This window comes from Panthera pardus, unplaced genomic scaffold (assembly GCF_024362965.1).
Source record: "Panthera pardus isolate Hobbes unplaced genomic scaffold, ASM2436296v1 HiC_scaffold_21, whole genome shotgun sequence".
Lineage (NCBI taxonomy): Eukaryota > Metazoa > Chordata > Mammalia > Carnivora > Felidae > Panthera > Panthera pardus.
The window spans coordinates 28857273-28876549 of NW_026526777.1; the positions used below are offsets into that span (position 1 = coordinate 28857273).

The following is a 19277-nucleotide window of genomic DNA, read 5'->3' on the forward strand; positions in this document are numbered from 1 at the left end:
TTCAGTCACTGGAGATTTGGGCACTGGACTCACAGTCTTCCTTTCTAGCCCATTCCGCATCCACCTCCCAACCTAGCAAAAGTGACCTCTGCCACCCTGGGCCTCTGGTCTCACAGATTAAGTGTCCCACGTTTAGATACAGGCAGAACCCTCTAGGTACCCCCCCTCCCCCAGCACTCAATCCCTTCCCTCCCAGACCCTGATCCATTAATTATCGCATCTCTCTCCCATACCCTCAACCTCTCCTCCTCTACCAGCTTCTCTTCCCTGCCATGTTAATTAATGAATTAATTGCTCTATTAATCACTTTCATTCCCAAGGGAATTTGAAGCCATTTACAAAGACACAATCAATCAATTTCAGATAGGTGAAAGAGTTAAGTGTAGGAAATGTAGAAAATGAAACCATAAAAGAATTTTCAGAGCACACACATAAATGCTTCCATACTTTTGTTGTGGGAAAGGTCTTTAGATGCCCCACGTCAGAGGCAGAAATTACAAAAGAAAGCACTGATAGACTTGAGTGCATAAGAATGAAAATCTCTGTATGAACACAAGAGCCCTTTCAAAAGGCTCAAGCCACCAAGAAACTATAAAGATACTTGCAACATATATGGGGGACAAGGAGTTAATACCTTTAAGCACAGGGAATTCTACCAAATCAATAAGAGAAAGCAAATGCCCCACAGAATAAAAAGCAAAAGACTTGAACAAGGAATTCACAAAATAATACGTACAATTGGCCAAAGCCCAACAAAAAGAAAAGGCCTCCTTAAAATCGAAGAGATGCCCGTGAAATGTTATCATTTCTGCTATCAAATTTACTACCTTTTAGAAAATGCATATTATCCACCATTGGTACAGGGCCACAGGGCTCTCATACACTGCTGTGGGAACAATGCCAGATCTAGAAATGTGTCCTAGGGAAAGGATTGAAAATGTAGGCAAATGTTTATGTACGAGGAGGCAAATGCTCAAGTTGACTCTCCAGGGGTAAACGGGCTCTGGGTGAAGACGGAGACAGAGGACATGTGGGCAGAGAAAAGACCACCACGGTACGGCTGGTCCACCCGAGACCACTGGGGTGGCCCCTTTCACACTGTGGAAAAAGCTGTCGGCAACTGCAAGGGATTGTTTCTGGCTGTTGTTGGCCTTGCTCTGACCTTTGACTCTGTGGCCCGGGACCAGTTACAGGCTAAACTGTGAGAAGTCAAGGTAGACCCCTAAACATTGATGGATTTATAGAACTACAGCGCGAAATGACCGAGAGTCAGGGCTTCAGGACTGCCCTACTCACGGATGAAATAATTTCCACCAGGAAGAGAAAAGCAATGACCGCCTCCTCCTTTCCTCTGATTTGTACCTGAATGACTTGATGCCACTATTGAATGAGCTGAATGTCCTCCAGCAGACAGGGCAAAGCCGTGTGTGTTCAGGCACGCACAACCAGCTTGCCTCCACTCCTCCAGTGGCTGCCCCATCACCTAGGCCCTGCCTAGGACCCCGTCCAAGGCTTCCCTGACTCCTACTTCCTTCCCACCCACCAGGCCACAGTCTGAAAGGACGCTCTTAAGTCACCCTTTGCCTGCCCACCGTCTCCCATACAGGGCGTGCTGCCCTGCCCCCAGCCCCCAGCGTGCCAAAGACAGTCCCATTGGAGGGCCTGAGAAGTACTTTCACAAAGAGATCTCAGAATGTGTCAAGTAGGTACTAACAGCAGCTGTGAGAATCTCCATGCTCAGCCTGCAAAATAAGAACAGGATAAAATCTAGCAACTGCTGCCAGGTGGAGAAATAGAGGGTCTTTAAGATAAGAAGGAGCACTATGCTTTAGCCTGGCCTCAAGACCGTAGTGAGAATTCCTCCCCAGTAGCGGTGAGAGCAGATTTACTCTGTCATCCTTCTCCTATCCCCCCATTCCACTAACGATCAGCTACGTGCCTCAGTGACAATGCCAAGCAGGACCAAAGGGACAAGAATGGACCCGATTAAAGGTGTGTGTGGTCCCTGAGCTGCTGACCTTGGCATCCAGCACAGAGCTGAGCCATGCACTGGCCGACTGAGCTAATCAGCTGGCCACCCACGACAAGGACCCAAGACCACTGACCCATGACAGCCACACCCCCGAGATTTCAGCGTTCCCCTGTTTAATCCCTGCACTGGCACGGTGCCACACAGGCCACTTCTGCCTCTCCCCTTGGGCTGAGTCCCCATCAGGGGACCATGGCCACATGAGCACACCAGACCACCCCCTTTGGGAGCTACCTCTGTGATGAAACCTAGAGCTGTATCTAGGCTCCACCTGCACCTCTCCTGGGAACCGCTCCCCTACCCACGTTGTAGTGCCCAGGGACCCCCCAAGAGCCCAACTCACCTACGTTGTCCCTGAAGCATCCCCAGACTCCCCCAAGCCCTACATCAAGGACTGACCAGAGTTCCAGCCAAGAGAGCCCCAAGGCGGAGAAAGCTGATTCTACTTCACTTACTGATGGAGCAGATGCAGTTGCTGCTTTCACTGGATCATCATTTTTTCAAAGGCTGATGGAAGAAGATTTAAAAACATTCCTGTGGTAGGTCACAGGAGCCACACCCCTCCCTCTTCACTGCAGTTGGGGCCCTGCTCTCTCCCGCCCCCCCCCCCCCTGCCCGTGCCCATGACAGCCCTCACCTAGACCAGGAACAGCACCACACAGGATGTAACAACCACTCTCCCAGGTGGGAGCCTAGGAGAATCAGACCACCCTTAGGTCTACAATCAGGTGGTGGAGGAGGGATCCCCAAATACATTGAGTTCTTTTAGCCTGGCAGGAAAGGGGGCACAAAGGAGCCTTCCTGGTTTGCCTTTAGAGTGGGAACTCCCAGGTGCTTCAGTATCCTTACAGAGATCTCAAGGGGACACCCAGCAAATCCCTCTTCTCTAGATGGTATCAGGATCTCTCTTTCATTGAGACATGGTTTCTAACCCTCACAACAACCTTCTAAAGTAGCTTTTATTATCCCCATTTGCCAGGTCAGGAAAACAAGGCTGAGAAGGTTAAGTCAGCTGCCAAACGACAAACATAGCTAGAGAGCAGTAAAGCTGTGATTCAAAAGCAGATGAGCGGGGCACATGGGTGGCTCAGTCGGTTCGGCGGCCGACTTCGGCTCAGGTCATGATCTCACGGTCTGTGAGTTCGAGCCCCGCGTCGGGCTCTGGGCTGACAGCTCAGAGCCTGGAGCCTGTTTCAGATTCTGTGTCTCCCTTTCTCTCTGCCCCTCCCCCGCTCGTGCTCTGTCTCTCTCTTCTCAAAAATAAATAAACATTAAAAAAAAAAAAAAAGATGAGCAGGACCCTGAGGCCCAAGGATGGATTCCCTAGACCACAGCTACCAGTGCAAGTCCAGCCTCAGGAGGTACTCCTCAGCCTCCATATCCACACTGTTGTTGCTGTGATTGACAGGTCTGGGCCTTCCAGAGATGTGGGGGAGGGTAGAGGGGGCATAAATCCAGTTCACAGGGTGGAAAACAGAAAAGGAAATCAGTCACGGGCCTCTGGAGGAGGCCTCCTCCTCCTCTCTTTTTCTCCAGCACTCCTCAGATCTAGCCAGCTACCCTTGTACTGTTCATATCCTGTTTGCCTTTGGTGGTACTAGGGGTCAAGGTGGTCTCAGGGCACTGCCTTGTAAGAGGCTATAGGCAATGAATGCGGCTGGGGAGGGAGATAATGGGCCAAATCCAGCCTGGCCACATGCTTAATATGCCCAGTTGGCAGCAGATGGCATACTTGGGGTAGGTGGGAATTGAGGAGGAAGACTATGGAATTACAAGACTACAGTAGATGGGAGACCTGGGGAAAAGGGGGGAGAGAGTGCTCATGGGAAGCAGGGTCTTAACTGAGACACATGGACAATAGTATCTCCAATAGTATCTCAAGGGTGAGGCCTCTGTGCAGATGATCTCTGCTGCGGCCCCAAAAGTTATCTACCGGCCATGGCACCCAAGCTGCATTGTTAATGGACCGAGTGATTTGGGAAGCTCCCATACTTGCTCTGGGGCTCAGTTTCTCCTTCTGTCAAATGAGGGGGAAATTCTGCCTCCTTGCTCTCCATAGCTTCATGTCCTAAGGAGGCTGAACGAGGTAGTATCTAGAAAATGTTCAGCCTCCTGGGGAGAACAGGGTTAGCTGTAATGGCTTCCATTTCCTGGTGCTCACTGTCAGACAAAAATGTCCTAGAGAAGCAGGACAATCTATATCTCTTTTGGACAGGCCCTGTTCAAGTACCGGCTGTCAGTACTAATCATCTTTTGTGATACCTTCACGATATATCTGGGGAGGCTCAAGGGCAGAAGGTGAGGAGCTAGGAGTGGAAACAAGGAGACCATTTCTTTCTTATGTGAATGTGTATGTGCATGCACATGTGGTGCTGGGGAATCCTACCAGATCCCCTACTCCTCAACACGCTCTCTCTTCTTCCTTCCCCTTCTTCCTTCCGCCCTGATCTGCAATTTCATTTAACCTCAGTGAATAGATTCAAGAAGAGGGTCTCACTTGAGACCTTGTTTCTTAGTTACTCATTCCAGGGATCTCTGTCCTCGATAAATTACATTAGGGAGTTAATACTCCCCATTACAAAAGCTCGTAGCACTTTCGAAAGGATTCACAGCAAGATCCCTTTGTTCAACAACACACACCTTGGTTGAATACCTTCCACATGCCAGGTGCATTGCCAGGTGCTGTGGCAATCACCACGGCTGAGACCTAGGTTCTGCTCTCAGGGAGCCAACAATCTGGTATGGGGAAGCAGGAAACATGCGCAGTCATCACAAGCACACATGCGGTGTGTCAAAAGAGGCAAAACAAAGTGCTATGGGGCTGTGTGTGTATCAGTCTGACAATAAGGTAGAATCAGAGAAGGCTACAAGGAAGAGGCAGCAGCAGGGTTGGGGGTTGGTCTGAGATCTGGCAAACAGCAGATTTGATGACTGAACCTTCCATGCCCAGGGGTCTATCCATCAGTGCTCCAACACATACTCTGCTCTTCAGTGTAGTGGTGACAGAATAAACTCTGGAGTCACAGTGTCTAGGTCCAAAGCTTGGCTCTGCCATTTGCTGATGATGTAGCCTTGGGCAAATTCCATAAACTCTGAGCTTCCTCATTGGTAAAATGAGGCTGAGACTAGGATCTCCTCTTCACTGCTTTGAAGAGTAAATTAGTTAATACATGTAGTGCTTAGAATGGAACCTGGCACATAATAAGGACTCAACAAGTATTGTTATTATGATCATAGGGACAAAGGACTTTTTTCCAAGTGTCCCTCCATCCTAGATGCCCAGGGATGGAGGCTGAGCTGCCTGGTTCTTCTGGAGCCTCCAGCAGAGCAAAGGAGATCAGAGACCCTGCCAGGCTTGGATCAAAAACCTGTAGCATTAACAGGAAAAACACTGCCCATGATGGATGCAGTAACACCCACCAGTGGATGGGGTAGGAAACTAGATAGTTTGGAAATTGTGTAATGGAAAGAGTAAAGGCTTCTGAGTCAGGAAGACCCGGGTTCAAATCCCAGATTTGCTACTTCTTGCTATGTGGCTTTAGATAAATTATTCAACTTTTTTGAACCCAAAGTCCTCATCTGAAATAAGCGGTCATAGAGTTTTGTAAAGATTAAATGAGAGAATAAAGATAAGGTACTTAGCACGGTGCCTGGTGCATAGTAGGTACCCAAGAAATGGCAAAAATTATGTTAAGGAGAACAGCTGCCCTTCTTCCCAAAAGGGAAGGAGACAAATTCAGACACAGACTGGGACAATCTGATGGATGGCAGGTGAGTCGAGAGGCTGGTGGCATCCAGGGAGAAGTGGCACAGTCCCAGCCATTGAACACAGTGTGTAGCCCTACCCGACATGTACTTCCATTTTGTCCCCCTCTGCCTTTTTCAGTCCACACCCCAACTGTCTGTTCTCTCATCCTCACCCTGGGGTCTTGCTTTATTTTTAAATCCAACACTTTTTAATTGCATTTACCGACTGCATGCCAGGCACAGTTCTGTTTTTTAAGTTACATTAACTTGCAATTGGCCTATGAGTTGGTGCTATTATATTATCATTCCCACTTCACAGGCAAGTGGCAGCAAAGCACAGAGAGGCTGAGGAATTTGCTCGTAATCACACAGCTGGTAGATGGGAGAGCCAAGATTAAGCACAGACAGTGGAACCAGCCAGTGCCTGTAACTACCCTGCTCTGTTGCTCATCCTACAGCCTCAATCCAGGCCTCACAGCTGACTCCCTCGCACCCCCAACCTCCCAGCTTTTGTCAGCCTTGAATCATTCTGGCCTCAGGCCCCATCAGGACAAACAGAGGCCCCTGGCTCCGCAATGCTCTGTAAACCCCAGAGCCAGGAAGTAATTTTGGCCTATAAATATTTCACTCTAGCTCGGAATGTGGGGAGAGCTTAAGCGCCAGTTCCCTCAGATCTGCAGGGTCAGAGGCGGGATGAGGGGAGGGAAGGCGGGCACTGTATTCAGCGGTCCCTTCCAGGTCTGGAGGACTAGCCAGGCTGCAGATTCCCAGCCAAGACTCTCTGCCGCCCTTTCTGCCCTTGAGACTCCCGCAGAGGTGGCGGAGTGGGCGGGGCGCGCGCTGTGCGCGGGGCGGCGGCCGTGGTGCTGATAGGACAGCTCCTCCTGCAGTGGCCCCGTTAAAGGAGCCGCGTCTGCGCTTTGTGAATGTGGTTAGGATGCCCATTTCAAAAAGTCAGAACATTTTAACCACAGCATCAAAAGGGTGGATATGGAAGACGAGAAGAGAAGAGAAGAGAAGAGAAGAGAAGAGAAGAGAAGAGAAGAGAAGAGAAGAGAAGAGAAGAGAAGAGAAGAGAAGAGAAGAGAAGAGAAAAAAGGGGGTGCTTGGGTGACTCAATCGGTCAAGTATCCCCTCTTGATTATAACTCAGGTCATGATCTCACGTTTGTGAGTTCGAACCCGGCGACCGGATCTGTGCTGACAGCCTGCTTGGAATTCTCTCTCTCCCTCTTTCTCTGCCCACTCCCTGCTCATATGCGCTCTCTCACAAAATAAACATTAAAAAATTTTTTTAATAAAAAATAAAAGAGAAGACAAATGAAAGAGAAGAAAAAGAAATGGAGGAAGGAAGGAAAGGAAGGAAGGGAGAGAGGGAGGGAGGGAGGGAGAAAGGGAGGAAGGAAAAGCAAAAAAAAAATGTCTGGGAAGTGGGACTCTGGGTGCTGATCAGATGACTCCATCATGAGCTGAGTGAATTTGGGCAAATGATTTATCTTCCCTGGTTTGTTACTGAAAGGCTGAAACATAAGGAGGAAAAACTTGGCTTCTCAGGAAGAGGGAAAGATGGTTAAAGTTTGCAGTATCTCTAGACTCAAGCATTGAGGTACAGATGCTGCACAGTAGAGGGTAGTGGTTAAGAACATAGGACCTGGAGCATCTTCCCAACACCCCACCCCCATGCAAAGCTAGCTTCCACTGCAGCTTCCTAGCTTGTGGTCCTGAGCAAGCTATTTAGCCTCCCTGGTCTGCTTCCTCGTCTGTAAAATAGGAATGATAATAATAACAATATCTATATAACGTCGTTATAAAAATTCAGTGAGTTATTATAGGAAAATCATTAAGACAGTGCCTGGCTCATACAAACCCATACAAATCACTGAATAAATGTTAGTTATTAAGTCAACTAGAGCATCAGCACAGCATGTATCTCCCTTCTCTGTTCTACTCACATGTCCCACTGGCATCTTTTGTCACAGACAGTCAGAACAACATAAATGTTATCACATATATTTCCCTCTAACCTAAATTTCTATTTCCTCATTTGAGTATGAGTAGGACAGAGTTTACATGGGATTGGGGTAGGGAGGATAAACAAAGTTGGAGAATTTTCCAAAATAAACTGTGGCAGGGACTAGTGAGAGACATGGGGAAACCTCTCTCGCGGGGCCCCTTCTGAAGTTGGGGCAGTCCTGACAGCAGGAGGGTGGCTTAGGGGCAACCTCTTCAGAGGCAGCAGGTGGACAGGATGACTCTCAGGGATCCACACACTACAGACAAAACTGGACTCACGCAGGCCTCTATGCAAGATTTCTTCCTCTACCTGCCATGTACTGTCTTCTGTCCTTGAAAGCCTGACTGGCTCCTCCCAGGGCCAAACCTCAGCTTGGAGGCCCAGCCTGGTCCATGGAGGCTGAACGCCTCAGGGAACAGAGACCTGTGTCCTCTGATGCCCCAGCAAAGAGGTGACTTGTGTTGCCTCACCTCTCGGCCAAGTATCACATATATAGTGTCATGCTCACACACACATACACCCACTCACCCACACCTGCCCACATCCACATACTGATAGTCACTCACATCGACCCATCTCCACACACTGATACACACACACACACACGTCTGTAGCTTCAGTCTGTCTTCCTCTCCCTGTCCCTTCCTTTTGGCCCATTTCCCATCCAGTCTAGAGATGAGGGGGTACTCTGTGTCCTCCTATCTTTGTCCATCTCAAGGGCTCTGGGCTCTCCAGCAGTGTGCTCACAGGCTTTCCTTGGAAAAATAGGCCCCAACACCTTCACTATGTGTACACAATTTTGGAGCCACCCGGGCGCCCCTCCACAATTTTCATTTAACATTTGTGGATTATAGATTTTCTACAGCTCACACGGAGTTAGAGATGGGGGATAAAGGCAATTGATAACATCCCTATACCTAGAGGAAGGAACTTGTCCCAAGCCACACCACCGAGTAATGGTGGTGCCTGGGGTGACTCCTGGTCCGGTGCTCTTCCCCACCCCACACAGTCTCCCCTCCACGTAAGACCCTAAGGCTGGGCATCATGGGGGAGTCCCCTGGGCTAAGGACAGGACTGCAATGACTACTTACTAAATGTTTCTCCTTCTTTTCCAGCCTCTCATCTCTGCCAGTCTCTAAGGACAGAGATCAAGGAAAGTCTGAGATGTGGGTGCATGGTAGTGGGGCCATAGTAGAGGAGGTTTGAAGCCAGCCCCCTTCCCCAAGCTCTTAGCCTGTAGGTTTTAGGCTCCAGTAAACCAGCTAAGGACCATGTAGCTTGGCTTGCTCCTTGGCAGAGAAGGTGATCACCCCAGTCAGTACTGAGAAAGGGACGGGATGGGCAGCCAGCAGCATTGTCTCTTCAGGGCAAGCACGGACAGAGTGGGCAGAGCATTGGCAGGAGGCAAGGAAACGGGTCCGCTGGCTAGGACTTGGCAGGCAAAAGGTGGGGGCTCAGTACTCTCAGCGCCCGCCTGGCTGGCTCCTGGCTCAGAATGGGGATTAGGATTGTCCACAGTAGTGGAACTCATTATTCTCCTCCCCTCTCCACCCCTGGGGCCCAGGGCTCTGCCAACATCCACAGGAACTCCTTTAACTGTAAAACTGTAGAAAGGTCTTCCTTCTGGCCAGATGGTAACATGTTCTTACAGAGGAAGATGGGACTGGCCAAGTTAATCTCAGGTAATAACAAACAGTTTGGTTTCCTGGCATTTATAGTAAATGATCAAGCTGGTGCCAACAACCTACCTTTAAGGCCCAGTCCAGCTGAGCCCAACCCCCTTTCCCACGAGATGGCTTCCAAATACTGTACTGCCCAGACTTGGCATTCTCAGAGCAACTCCAGCACCCTCCCTTAGTGTTCCCTAGCCTCATGCCTATTCTGTGCTAAGCCCAGGCTGACAGGCAGGACATATGTAAAATTCAAACAACCTATATAGAAGAAACGTTCACTGTTCCTCCAACACTACTCTCAGAACCTCCTGTCCCATCTCTCAATGCTGTAAGATCTTCCAAATGTCTAACCTCCATCCCTTCTGCTAAGAATCAGGTCCATTTCCTGGTTTTCCAGTCTTGGGGTCAAGACAGGGCGCGGGGGAGGGAGTGGATAGGGAGTAGTTTCTCACAGCCTCTGGCCTTTGAGAGAAAAGTGAATTTTGAGCTCCAGGGAGGGGCCCCAGAGATGCCCAACTGAAGACTTGCACTGTATCAGCATGTTGGCATTTTTCACTGATTTGATCCGTATAAACGGTTCCACTGTCAGTATCCTTGGTTCCTTTTCAATTAGCCAAGAGAAATGATTTAGTGCTAATGAAAATCAATGGTTTAAAGCTGTCCCACAAATCACAGGGGGCTGGAGGCTTGGGTTATAAATACCTCCCAGGAAGTTGAGCTGGCATGGGGAGCATGTGCAGCCACACGCAGCTTCGCTCTGCTCCAGAACACCTCCTGCTCCACACCCCCAGCTCCAAAACCCCCTCTGGCTGTTTCTAGAATGTGGTATGCTCTCCTGTGAGGCAAATGAGAGCTTGGGAGCTCTGTATCACTAGAGTACAGTTGCCTAGGCCCCTGGGGAGCTGCTCCAAAGACAGCCCATGTCTCACCCGCATCTGATTGTCTCTCTGGTCTGTGCGTGTGTGTGTGTGTGTGTGTGTGTGTGTGTGTGTGTGTGTGTGTCTGGTTACTTCCTCTAGGCCACTGTTACTAGAGCTCTGGCTTCCCAAGCAATAGCTTAGATTCCAGATGGACCCTAGAGCTAATGAATGGGGGAGGAGCAGGAGTAAATGGAGCCTTGGGGGTGGGGGAACTCATCTCAGACAGAGAAACTGGAACCTGCGTAGACCCCCAGGCAGCCAGCCAGATGACTGCCTCTCCCACCAGACCTGTCAGCTCCGACTTTCTCACACTCACTTTATTGTTATTTTTCTTCCTCAACTTAAAGCCTGCAGTGTGCTTCCATCGATGGTTTTTCCAGTCAGGCAGACGGAGGACCTATCACTCAACATGCCCCACATACTCTCCAGGCCCCCAAAGTCCAGGGCCACTGGGCTGGGGCAGGGGAGGGAAATTCTTTGGTGCTGGGGTAGGAGACGTGTGAGGGATTCTGGACTGCTCTTAAAGCCCTCCCGTCCAGAGGCCCTGCCACTCTGCCATGTGTAGGCTAGTACCCTGGCTGGGGTGCCACATCCTGGCATTTGTAGAGGACTGGACTCTCAATCTGACTGTAAACCCATCAGTCAGACTGAGCTGGGAGCTGCAGACCAGACCTCCTGCCTAGTTAAGTCAGCTTTAGGCTGGCTACACTAGCAATAAGCCAGCTCTACTTTCCTCACAAACTTCAGAATATGCAAGGGGTGGGGGTGGGGCTAAGAGGCAAGAGCGCGGAGCTGGGGGCAGGCCCAACAGTCGAGAGCAGCCCAGGAATGTGACCGTTGGACTGGATTCCAGTGCTAAGTATCTCTCTGAATTATTCAGTCTCCGGGCCTTAACTTTTCCATCTGAGAAGTGGGGCAAGCAATTCCAGCAAAAAAGAGAATGCAACTTCCCTAACTCCTCTCATTCCTGAGCCGTGGAGAGATAAAAGTGTGGCTGCCTATGTGTCTTGAGCAAAACGGAGCACCCCTGTCCTGCCGGCTCCACCAGCTACTACCCTCAGAGCCAAGCTAAAACCATGCTTGGGCCTCATTCCTGCCAGTACAATGCTGCCAACCCAGGACACGTGTCCCTGCCCGTCCCCCACCTCCCCGCTTTCTTCAGCAGCACATTCGTGTAGGAGTCACGCACAGAGAGGCCAGGCCTCACTCACTATAGCCCAAGGCAAGGGGCCAGGCGGCAGGAGAGAATCCTCCCCTCCCCCTGCTGACCTCAATCATGGGAAAGGGTCCGATGGGCTGTGAGGCTCCCAGGGTGTAGCCTCCCAAGGCCCAGAGTCCTGCCAGACACCAGGACGCTAACAGGGGAGCTGGGGGGTCTCACACGAGCCGAAGATGGGGAAGCATCGCCCCCCCCCCCGCCCCGCCCTCTCCTATTATGCGGAACACATCTAGGAGTGCACTTGTCCCACCCTGTCTACACCGGGGGCCTCCCTCTGTTGTCCTGTACATCCCGGTACAGGGTCTCCGAGGGGGGCCACCTTTGCCTGGAGAGGTTGGTCAGGTTTGACCAGAACTGCCCAGCAAACAAGGCTGAGGTAACAGGGCCCCCTGAGGTGGGACACATTAACATTTGCACATTTAGGCCAGAAACCCAAAAGCCAGGCAGATCAGCACCACTTATCCACCCCACGCCCACCCTGAATGACTGCATTAACTTTCTGTAACTTTTTTGGGGGTGTTGTTCAGGATGTGGTTCTGCTATTTATAAACGGGGCGGTGTAGGGAAAGCTACTTACGCTCTGTAAGCTTTGGTTGTTTCATCTGAAAAATAAGGGTATCTATCTCACTGAGTTGCTATAAAAATAAAATGAGATAATGTGTGTCTTCGTTCATTTGGGTTGCTTTAACAGAATATCACAGACCGGGTGGCTTATAAGCAACAGAACTTATTCACAGTTCTGGAGGCTGTGATCATGGTCACGGTGTCGGCAGACTTGCCGACTCGTGAGAACTTGCTTCTTGGATCACAGCCGGCTGCCTCTGGCTGTGTCCTCACATGGTGGAAAAGTGAGGGAGCTCTCTGAGGTCTCTTCTTTAAAGGGCACTGATTCCATTCATGAGGGGCTCTGCCCTCCTGACATAACCACTTACCAAAGACCCCACTTCCTAACACAATTACCTTGGAGATTAAGATTTCAACATAGGAATTTGGGGGGACACAAACACTCAATCTAAAGCAGTGTGAAAAATGCTTAGCACAGTAGCATGTGGAACGTGCTTAATCAAGGGTAGTTCTTATAAAAATAATATCACGCTTATTAGAAAAAACTTGGAAAATCTAGAACGACACAAAGAAGAAAAAAGCCTATCATCTACAAACCTACTAGTCTACATTTAGCATTGTTAGGTGTTTTGGTTTCTTCCAGGCTTTTTACTATTCATATTCACACGCATAAAACTGTGATTACACTGTACATACATGTCATGTCTCTTCATTTACTATAATTAAGCATTTTTACTTTTCATTCAATTGTGTTCAAAAGTGTACTTGTTAATAGATAATATGGGGCGCCTGGGTGGCTCAGTCGACTAAGCGTCCAGCTTCAACTCAGGTCACGATCTTGTGGTTCATGGGTTCGAGCCCTACATGGGGCTCTGTGCTGACAGCTTAGAGCCTGGAGCCTGCTTCAGATTCTGTGTCTCCCTCTCTCTCTGCCCCTCCCCTGCTCATGCTCTCTCTGTGTCTCTCAAAGATAAAGAAACATTTACAAAAATTTAAAAAGATAACAAACCATCACGCAAAAGCTTTATACAGAAATTACTTAACCATTCTGTCATTGCTAGCCACTCAGGTTGTTTCCAATTTTCCAGCAGTACGTAGAACACTGTGATAAACACGCAAACAAGCTTTGCTTGAGCCTTAGCTTATTTCCTCAGGCTTCTTTGTCAGAAGGGGAATTGTTGGATACAGGGGAGAATCTTATAAAGACTCTTGGTCATAAACTACAGACCGCTGTTCAGAAAGATTCAGGCAACATGTTCTTCCTCCAGTGGTGTCTGAGTGTCTGACTCACTGCACCCTTCTCAGCAATTAGGGGCGTACATCAGAACGGCCAAGTTCAGCAGTGGGGCTGCAGCCTTTGCTGGGGGCCTGGCCTTCCATGTGGCCACACATGCCAAGAGCTTTAGCAATGTTCCTGAACAGTCAGGCCAGGCAGGGGAGCAGAGCTGGAGGCAAAACCGCATGGGGTGGCCCCACCGCGAGCAGATCCTGCTCGCCTTGCCCTCCGAACAAAGTGCAGAACAAAGGAACTGCTCTACTTTGGGGATTTCAGTTGGAAACGAGGAGGGACTTTCTGTCCATGAAGAGCACTAAATACAGGAACTGGGACCTTTCTGTTTCTTCTGCTTTGGAGGTTTGGAGGGGCAAAGAATGCTCAGGGTCAGATGCATGAACAGGATGACAGGATGAGTCTTGGCCTTAGTATATACGCTTGAAGTACCCGGCAGTACCAGTGAGGAACATGCCAGCAAGACGAGGTGACTGGGTGGGATCACTGAGTCCCTACCAGTGCCAGCCACCGGGTTAGAGGGGTCTTCCATGCACTATCTACCTTGAACAATAAGTAAGTCCAAGAAGGCCCTGCTTTGGCTTCATGAAGGACCTTGGCTGGTCTCTGGCAACTTGTCCAGGTAGGTAGTTCCTAGATGTTCTGACCAGCTTAGGCTTCCTCCCCCTTTCTTTTCAGTCTTATTATTATTTTTATTATTTAAGTTTTTTTATTTATTTTTGAGAGAGAGAGAGAGAATGAGCACGAGTGGGAGAGGGGCAAAGAGAGAGGGAGAGAGAATCTCAAGCAGGCCCCACGCCATCAGCATGGAGCCCAGTGCGGGGACTGAACCAACAAACCACGAGATCATGACCTGAGCCGAAATCAAGAGTCAGACACTTAGCTGACTTGAGCCACCCAGGCGCCCCAGTCCTTCCTCTTTCTGAGTCCATCACCCAACCACCATCCTAGGTGGCCTATAGTCACCTGGTGAATGTCTGTCAGGTCCTCAGGACTGTGGCTGTAAGATCCCCCTCTGCGAACATCAGTCCGGGTACCTAGAAGTCCAGTGCTGTCCTCACTTCCTTTCCCACCTGCTCTTTCCCTCCTTTTCCCTGCAGGCTTCCTCCAGACCTTTGGGATAGGAAGGCAAAGTGGAAGTAGTGGCAGAGGGAGGCAGAGGCTACTGAGATCAACCACTGCCTGAAGTCAGACAGACCAGGAAAATCTCACAGGGTTCACACACACCCACAGTCCTTGGGCGGGAGGCTGTGTGGTTCGAGATCTTGTTTACGACAGCCCTGTCTTCCACCTCCTATCCTTAGCCTTAGCCCTCCCCTAAAGGCTGCTTGCTTCAGGCATGGCCCTGCTCCTACTTATCTCCTAGTGAAAAACACTCTCCATTACCTCACTCAAGCAACTATTGAAAAATCCTCCCTTATCCAGGCTGCCTTCCTGAATTGACCCACAGAAAGGTGATCACATGGCCCAACCCCACTCTATCTACACACTAAACGCCTGTGGCCCTCATCCTTGGCCCTCGTATAAATGTCCCTAAGCTAGAATCTATGTCTCTGATTGCAGACTGTCACTCTCCTGACTTGTTATCTCATGAGGTTTTGGTTTAAGCTATTTGTGATGCTCTCCAGAGGCCCTGAGAGCAAGCAAGTTGTTGCTGGTAAAACTGTATGAATGTCCTGAAATACAGGGTCTCACCACCTCCTCCTACCATCACCGAACTTTTTTTTTTCCCCTCTCTTTTGGCAGTACTTGTTGTCATGGAGATTCTAACACAATGGGGCAGGTAGGAAGCCTGTTGCTTGGCAACGAGAGGCTGGAGGTACAGGATTGGCTGCTGAGGTCTAAGGGAGCAGAAAGGATGATAAGGGAAGGTGGGAAAGTAGAGAAATACCCTGGGGGGGACACAAAGGCACAGGAGAGAAGCAGAAGACAGGACCAAGGTGAAGAGAGAAAAATAGAAACGAGAAGAGAGAACACACAACCTCCCTGGGGCTGGGTCACCAACTGTGTATTTGCTTGGATGCCCTCAGCAAAAACAACAAGGCAAAACAAACACATACTAATATATTTTCATAGCTGCATTGACATTGTAGCACAAAGAGTGGAGATTTAGACAAAAAGAAGTTCCTAAATATCAGAGTGGGGAAATTCTACGGGGGAGACTCTACTGCACAGTGGAAAGATGACAGGCTTTAGATAAAACACATGGATTTGACTCTCCACTCTACCCAGTCCTTGAAGTGTGGCCTTCTCAAGCGACATAACCTCTTTGAGCTCTGGTTTTCTCATCTTCAAAATGGGAACAGCGACATGAATCTCACAAGGCTGCTGCAAGACTCAGTGCCAATGTGATGAGCACTGGCCGTAGTGGGAGCTCAGGAAGGGGTCAATCACATGGTTACAGTTGTTGGCCTTTTGTGACCAACTACCCACTGTTGTCTTGATTACCATGACTATGACTAGAATTGACAGCTGTGTGGTGGGGTAGAAAGAGCCCTGTTCCCAATGTCCAAAGACCCGGCTTCCACCTGTACCAACATAGCCTACAGTCTGCGACTCGGGCAAACTATTAACCTTTCTTGGTTGAGTTGCCCACCTATGAAATGGGTATAATAATCTCTCCCTCAGAGTGTCATCAGGAAGATCATGTTCAATTAGGTTGGTCAAGAACCTATCCCAATCCTGAGCACCTGTGGGTGTCTTACATGCTGGGCGCTCTGACTCCTAACACCAGACCTGGGTCTGCTCTCTGCAGTGGAGACCTACAGGTCTGGGCTGAGGCCACTCTCAATCCTTCTTCAAGGAAGGGAAGGGTTCCATGGTGCCTGGGTGCCGTTCCTAGCACCCAAATCACATGTAACTATGGTGAAGAGAGTGGAAGACAGAACACAGAGGCATGGAAGACAAAGCAAAGGCACATCCTCCAGGTTCGTTTCCAAGTAAATTAATTTTGCCAAAGCAATGACTTCTGTCACCAGGAGCAAAGGCAGCAGGGGGAGACCTGACAATAGTTACAGGTAAAAGTGTACAACCATCATTTCTGTATATTTCACAATGACGAGCATTTCCATGCTGGGGCCACATAAGGACTGCTCATGAATATGGAAGTCACCACGTCATAGAAGAGGGCAGGACTGACCTATGTTACCCCGGGCAGGTAGAGCTTTGGCAAACCACTGGATGCCTCCCAGGAAAGAGACACCATAAAATCCTTTGGGGGCACATGAAATTCACAGGATTATTCTTGATGTCTAGCCTAAACTTTTTCTGTTGTAATTTTCAGTTCAGCCTTTCTGCTTCTGTCCTTAGAGAGCAATTTAACTGGCTGAGGAGGCAACTGTCTCACCAGCTTCTAGGTTCACTCCAGGACTGGAGAGGCAGGCGGGAGGGCAGTGACTCACACAGATGCTGTTTAATTCAGCTGTCTCACTGTCTACAGTGCTTCCCGAGCTCTAGCCCCCAGCACCCCACATCCCTCTGTGGTCTCGAGGCTGACTTTCCCAATAATGCCAATAGGCATCAGTGGGATGTGGGGACCACTTCTTCTTGGCCTGAGCCAGACCTGCTAGGATGGGGGAGGCAGAGAGTGGGGGCTGAGTGGGCCTGGGGAGAGCCAGGGGGAGTGTGAACCAGAAGGGTAGCCGGCTCCTAGCTCTGCTCCTCTCAGAGCACCCCAGCCTAGAGCAGCATCTTCCTCTGAGCGCTTCTCTTAGGGGGCTCAGAAGGTCTGCCCTGTGGCCTGAGCCTGCAGGACCTTAAGTGATTTCACATACGAAAAGATAATTTAGAGAAGGATTAATTGCAGCTTCAAGAACACAGAGTTGCTTTAGCTCTGATGGTGTCTAGTTCATTTTCTCCTGCACTGGGAGGAACAAGAAGAAAAAAAGGCTGCAACCGCAGCAGCAAGAGAGATTTAGGGAAAACTTGGCCTTGACAGTGACTGGGTAGGAGAGAACAGCCCTCTGACACTCATGGCATGGGCCAAGTGTTTAGATCAGGGAGATTTTCATTCTGGACCCTTAAAAGGTGGATTTTTACAAAACCACTCATTCCGTCTGGTGGGTCAGGTGTGGGGCAAGTGTGAGAAACGTACATAATGAGCTCATCTTGAGGTGCTATGGGGAGCAGCGGCTAACCTGAGCTGAAGAGGGTTTGGTCATTTCCAAAGGGCTGCTGGAGACAGCACTGTGGCTGCATGAAGGAATGGAAAGGGCTCTCCCTGCTTTAACTAGCTTCAGATTTATCTGTTTTAAATCTTGGCTCTCCATGTTACTGCTAAAAACAGTTTGAAGACCCCTCTAATCGAGTTGGTCCCTAGAGCCAGACAGGGGAACAGTGACTACTACTGCTTTAATCTTTTGCAGAAGTCCTAGGAAGGGGCAAATCTCCCACAAGACAGCTCTGGCTCCAAAGATGGACGAAATGAAGTGTCCAGAACCAGACTTCAGGTAGGGAGTTGGTCAAGTGCTGGAGGTGTGTTATCTCAGAATAAACTTGATCCTAAGGGCTTTAGCATCAGGAGATCCCTTTGCTTTTCCACTGGGATTGAGGGCTCAGACACCCAAGTGCTGTAAAGCTTCACCCCTCTTGAAGTTTCTGACTCGCTTTGTCTATTTTTTGTGCCCCCCAACTTTTTTTAAAAATGAAGTTTTCAATTTTAAGGAATTTTAGATTTACAGAAAAGTTGCAGAGATAGTAGAGGTCCCATAAACCCTTTGCCCAGTTTCCCCCGATGTTAATGTTTTACACAGCCATGCCACATATGTCAAAACTAAGAAATTAACATTGGCACTTTACTGTTAAAGTAAACTAAACTTGATTCAGAGTTCACCAGTTTTTTCCACTAATGTCTTTTTTGTTTTAGGATCCAACCCCAAATCCTCCCCTTGCACAGAGCCCGATGCGACCCATGAACTGCGAGATCATGATCTGAGCCGAAGTCAGACGCTTAACTTACTGAGCTACCCAGGCACCCTGAGAACCTTCCTTCTTCTGGGGCTCCTCTTAGCTCCAGCCTTGGTTCCCTCCCATACAGAGGGATGGTAAAAGGCTCATTCAATGGTAAAAGGCTCTTAGGAATGACTGTGGGCTCTCTGTCCCCAAGGGCCATAAGAATAAGGTGACCAGAAGAACAGATGAGCTGCCCTGCTCCAGACCCTTCCCCTCTAGGGCAGAGAACTTAGCCTGAGCTGCCCCGTCATCTGGAGCCCAGAACTTGGCCTGTGACTTCAGAATGCAGCCCCGATTTCTGAGCACAGAACACTTCATAATAAACAGCAGGGAAAGTGAAGCCGAGATGAGCCTACAACATCTCAGAATTGTTTCCAAATAAAGTGTTATTTTTTTCCTCTCAAGCTCTCCCTGGAGATGACTATGGCGCTTAAAAACCACTAAATATCTCTCCTTGTTTATGACACAGACACCTTCCCATCCTCCCTCTGTCCCTTAGCCTGGTCTCTTTTATAGCAATTACGTGAGTGGTGCTGAATAAGAATCACAGCAGATGCTAGCAAGCCTGCATGATGGGTCCCCCTCCTAGCAAGAGAGGCTCATGGGAGAGGCTTTGATTTCCTAGTTGCAAGATTCATGGAGAGAAGCTCCCAAGACAAGCAGCAGAGTGGACCCTAAGCCCTGGATTCGGCTGGCTGGGCGCCACGGATTCAGGGCTGCCAGAAAAATCCGTCCTCCTGAACCAGCCATGGGTCATGGCCTTATGAAACCTGCAGCCAATTAGTGTTGTGCTCGGTGTTCTGCGAGGGGATACGGGGAACTGGAATGGCATCTGGGGGAGAGGGGTGTGCAGAGTGGGGGCCAGCCAGTGAGA

The 19277-nt window shown here is 49.4% G+C and overlaps 1 protein-coding gene across 2 annotated transcripts in view; it reads right to left on the minus strand.

Moving 5' to 3' along the window:
- NAV1 (neuron navigator 1) overlaps positions 1-19277 on the minus strand; it is a 247045-nt gene that overhangs the window by 176469 nt on the left and 51299 nt on the right. The window lies entirely within an intron of this gene.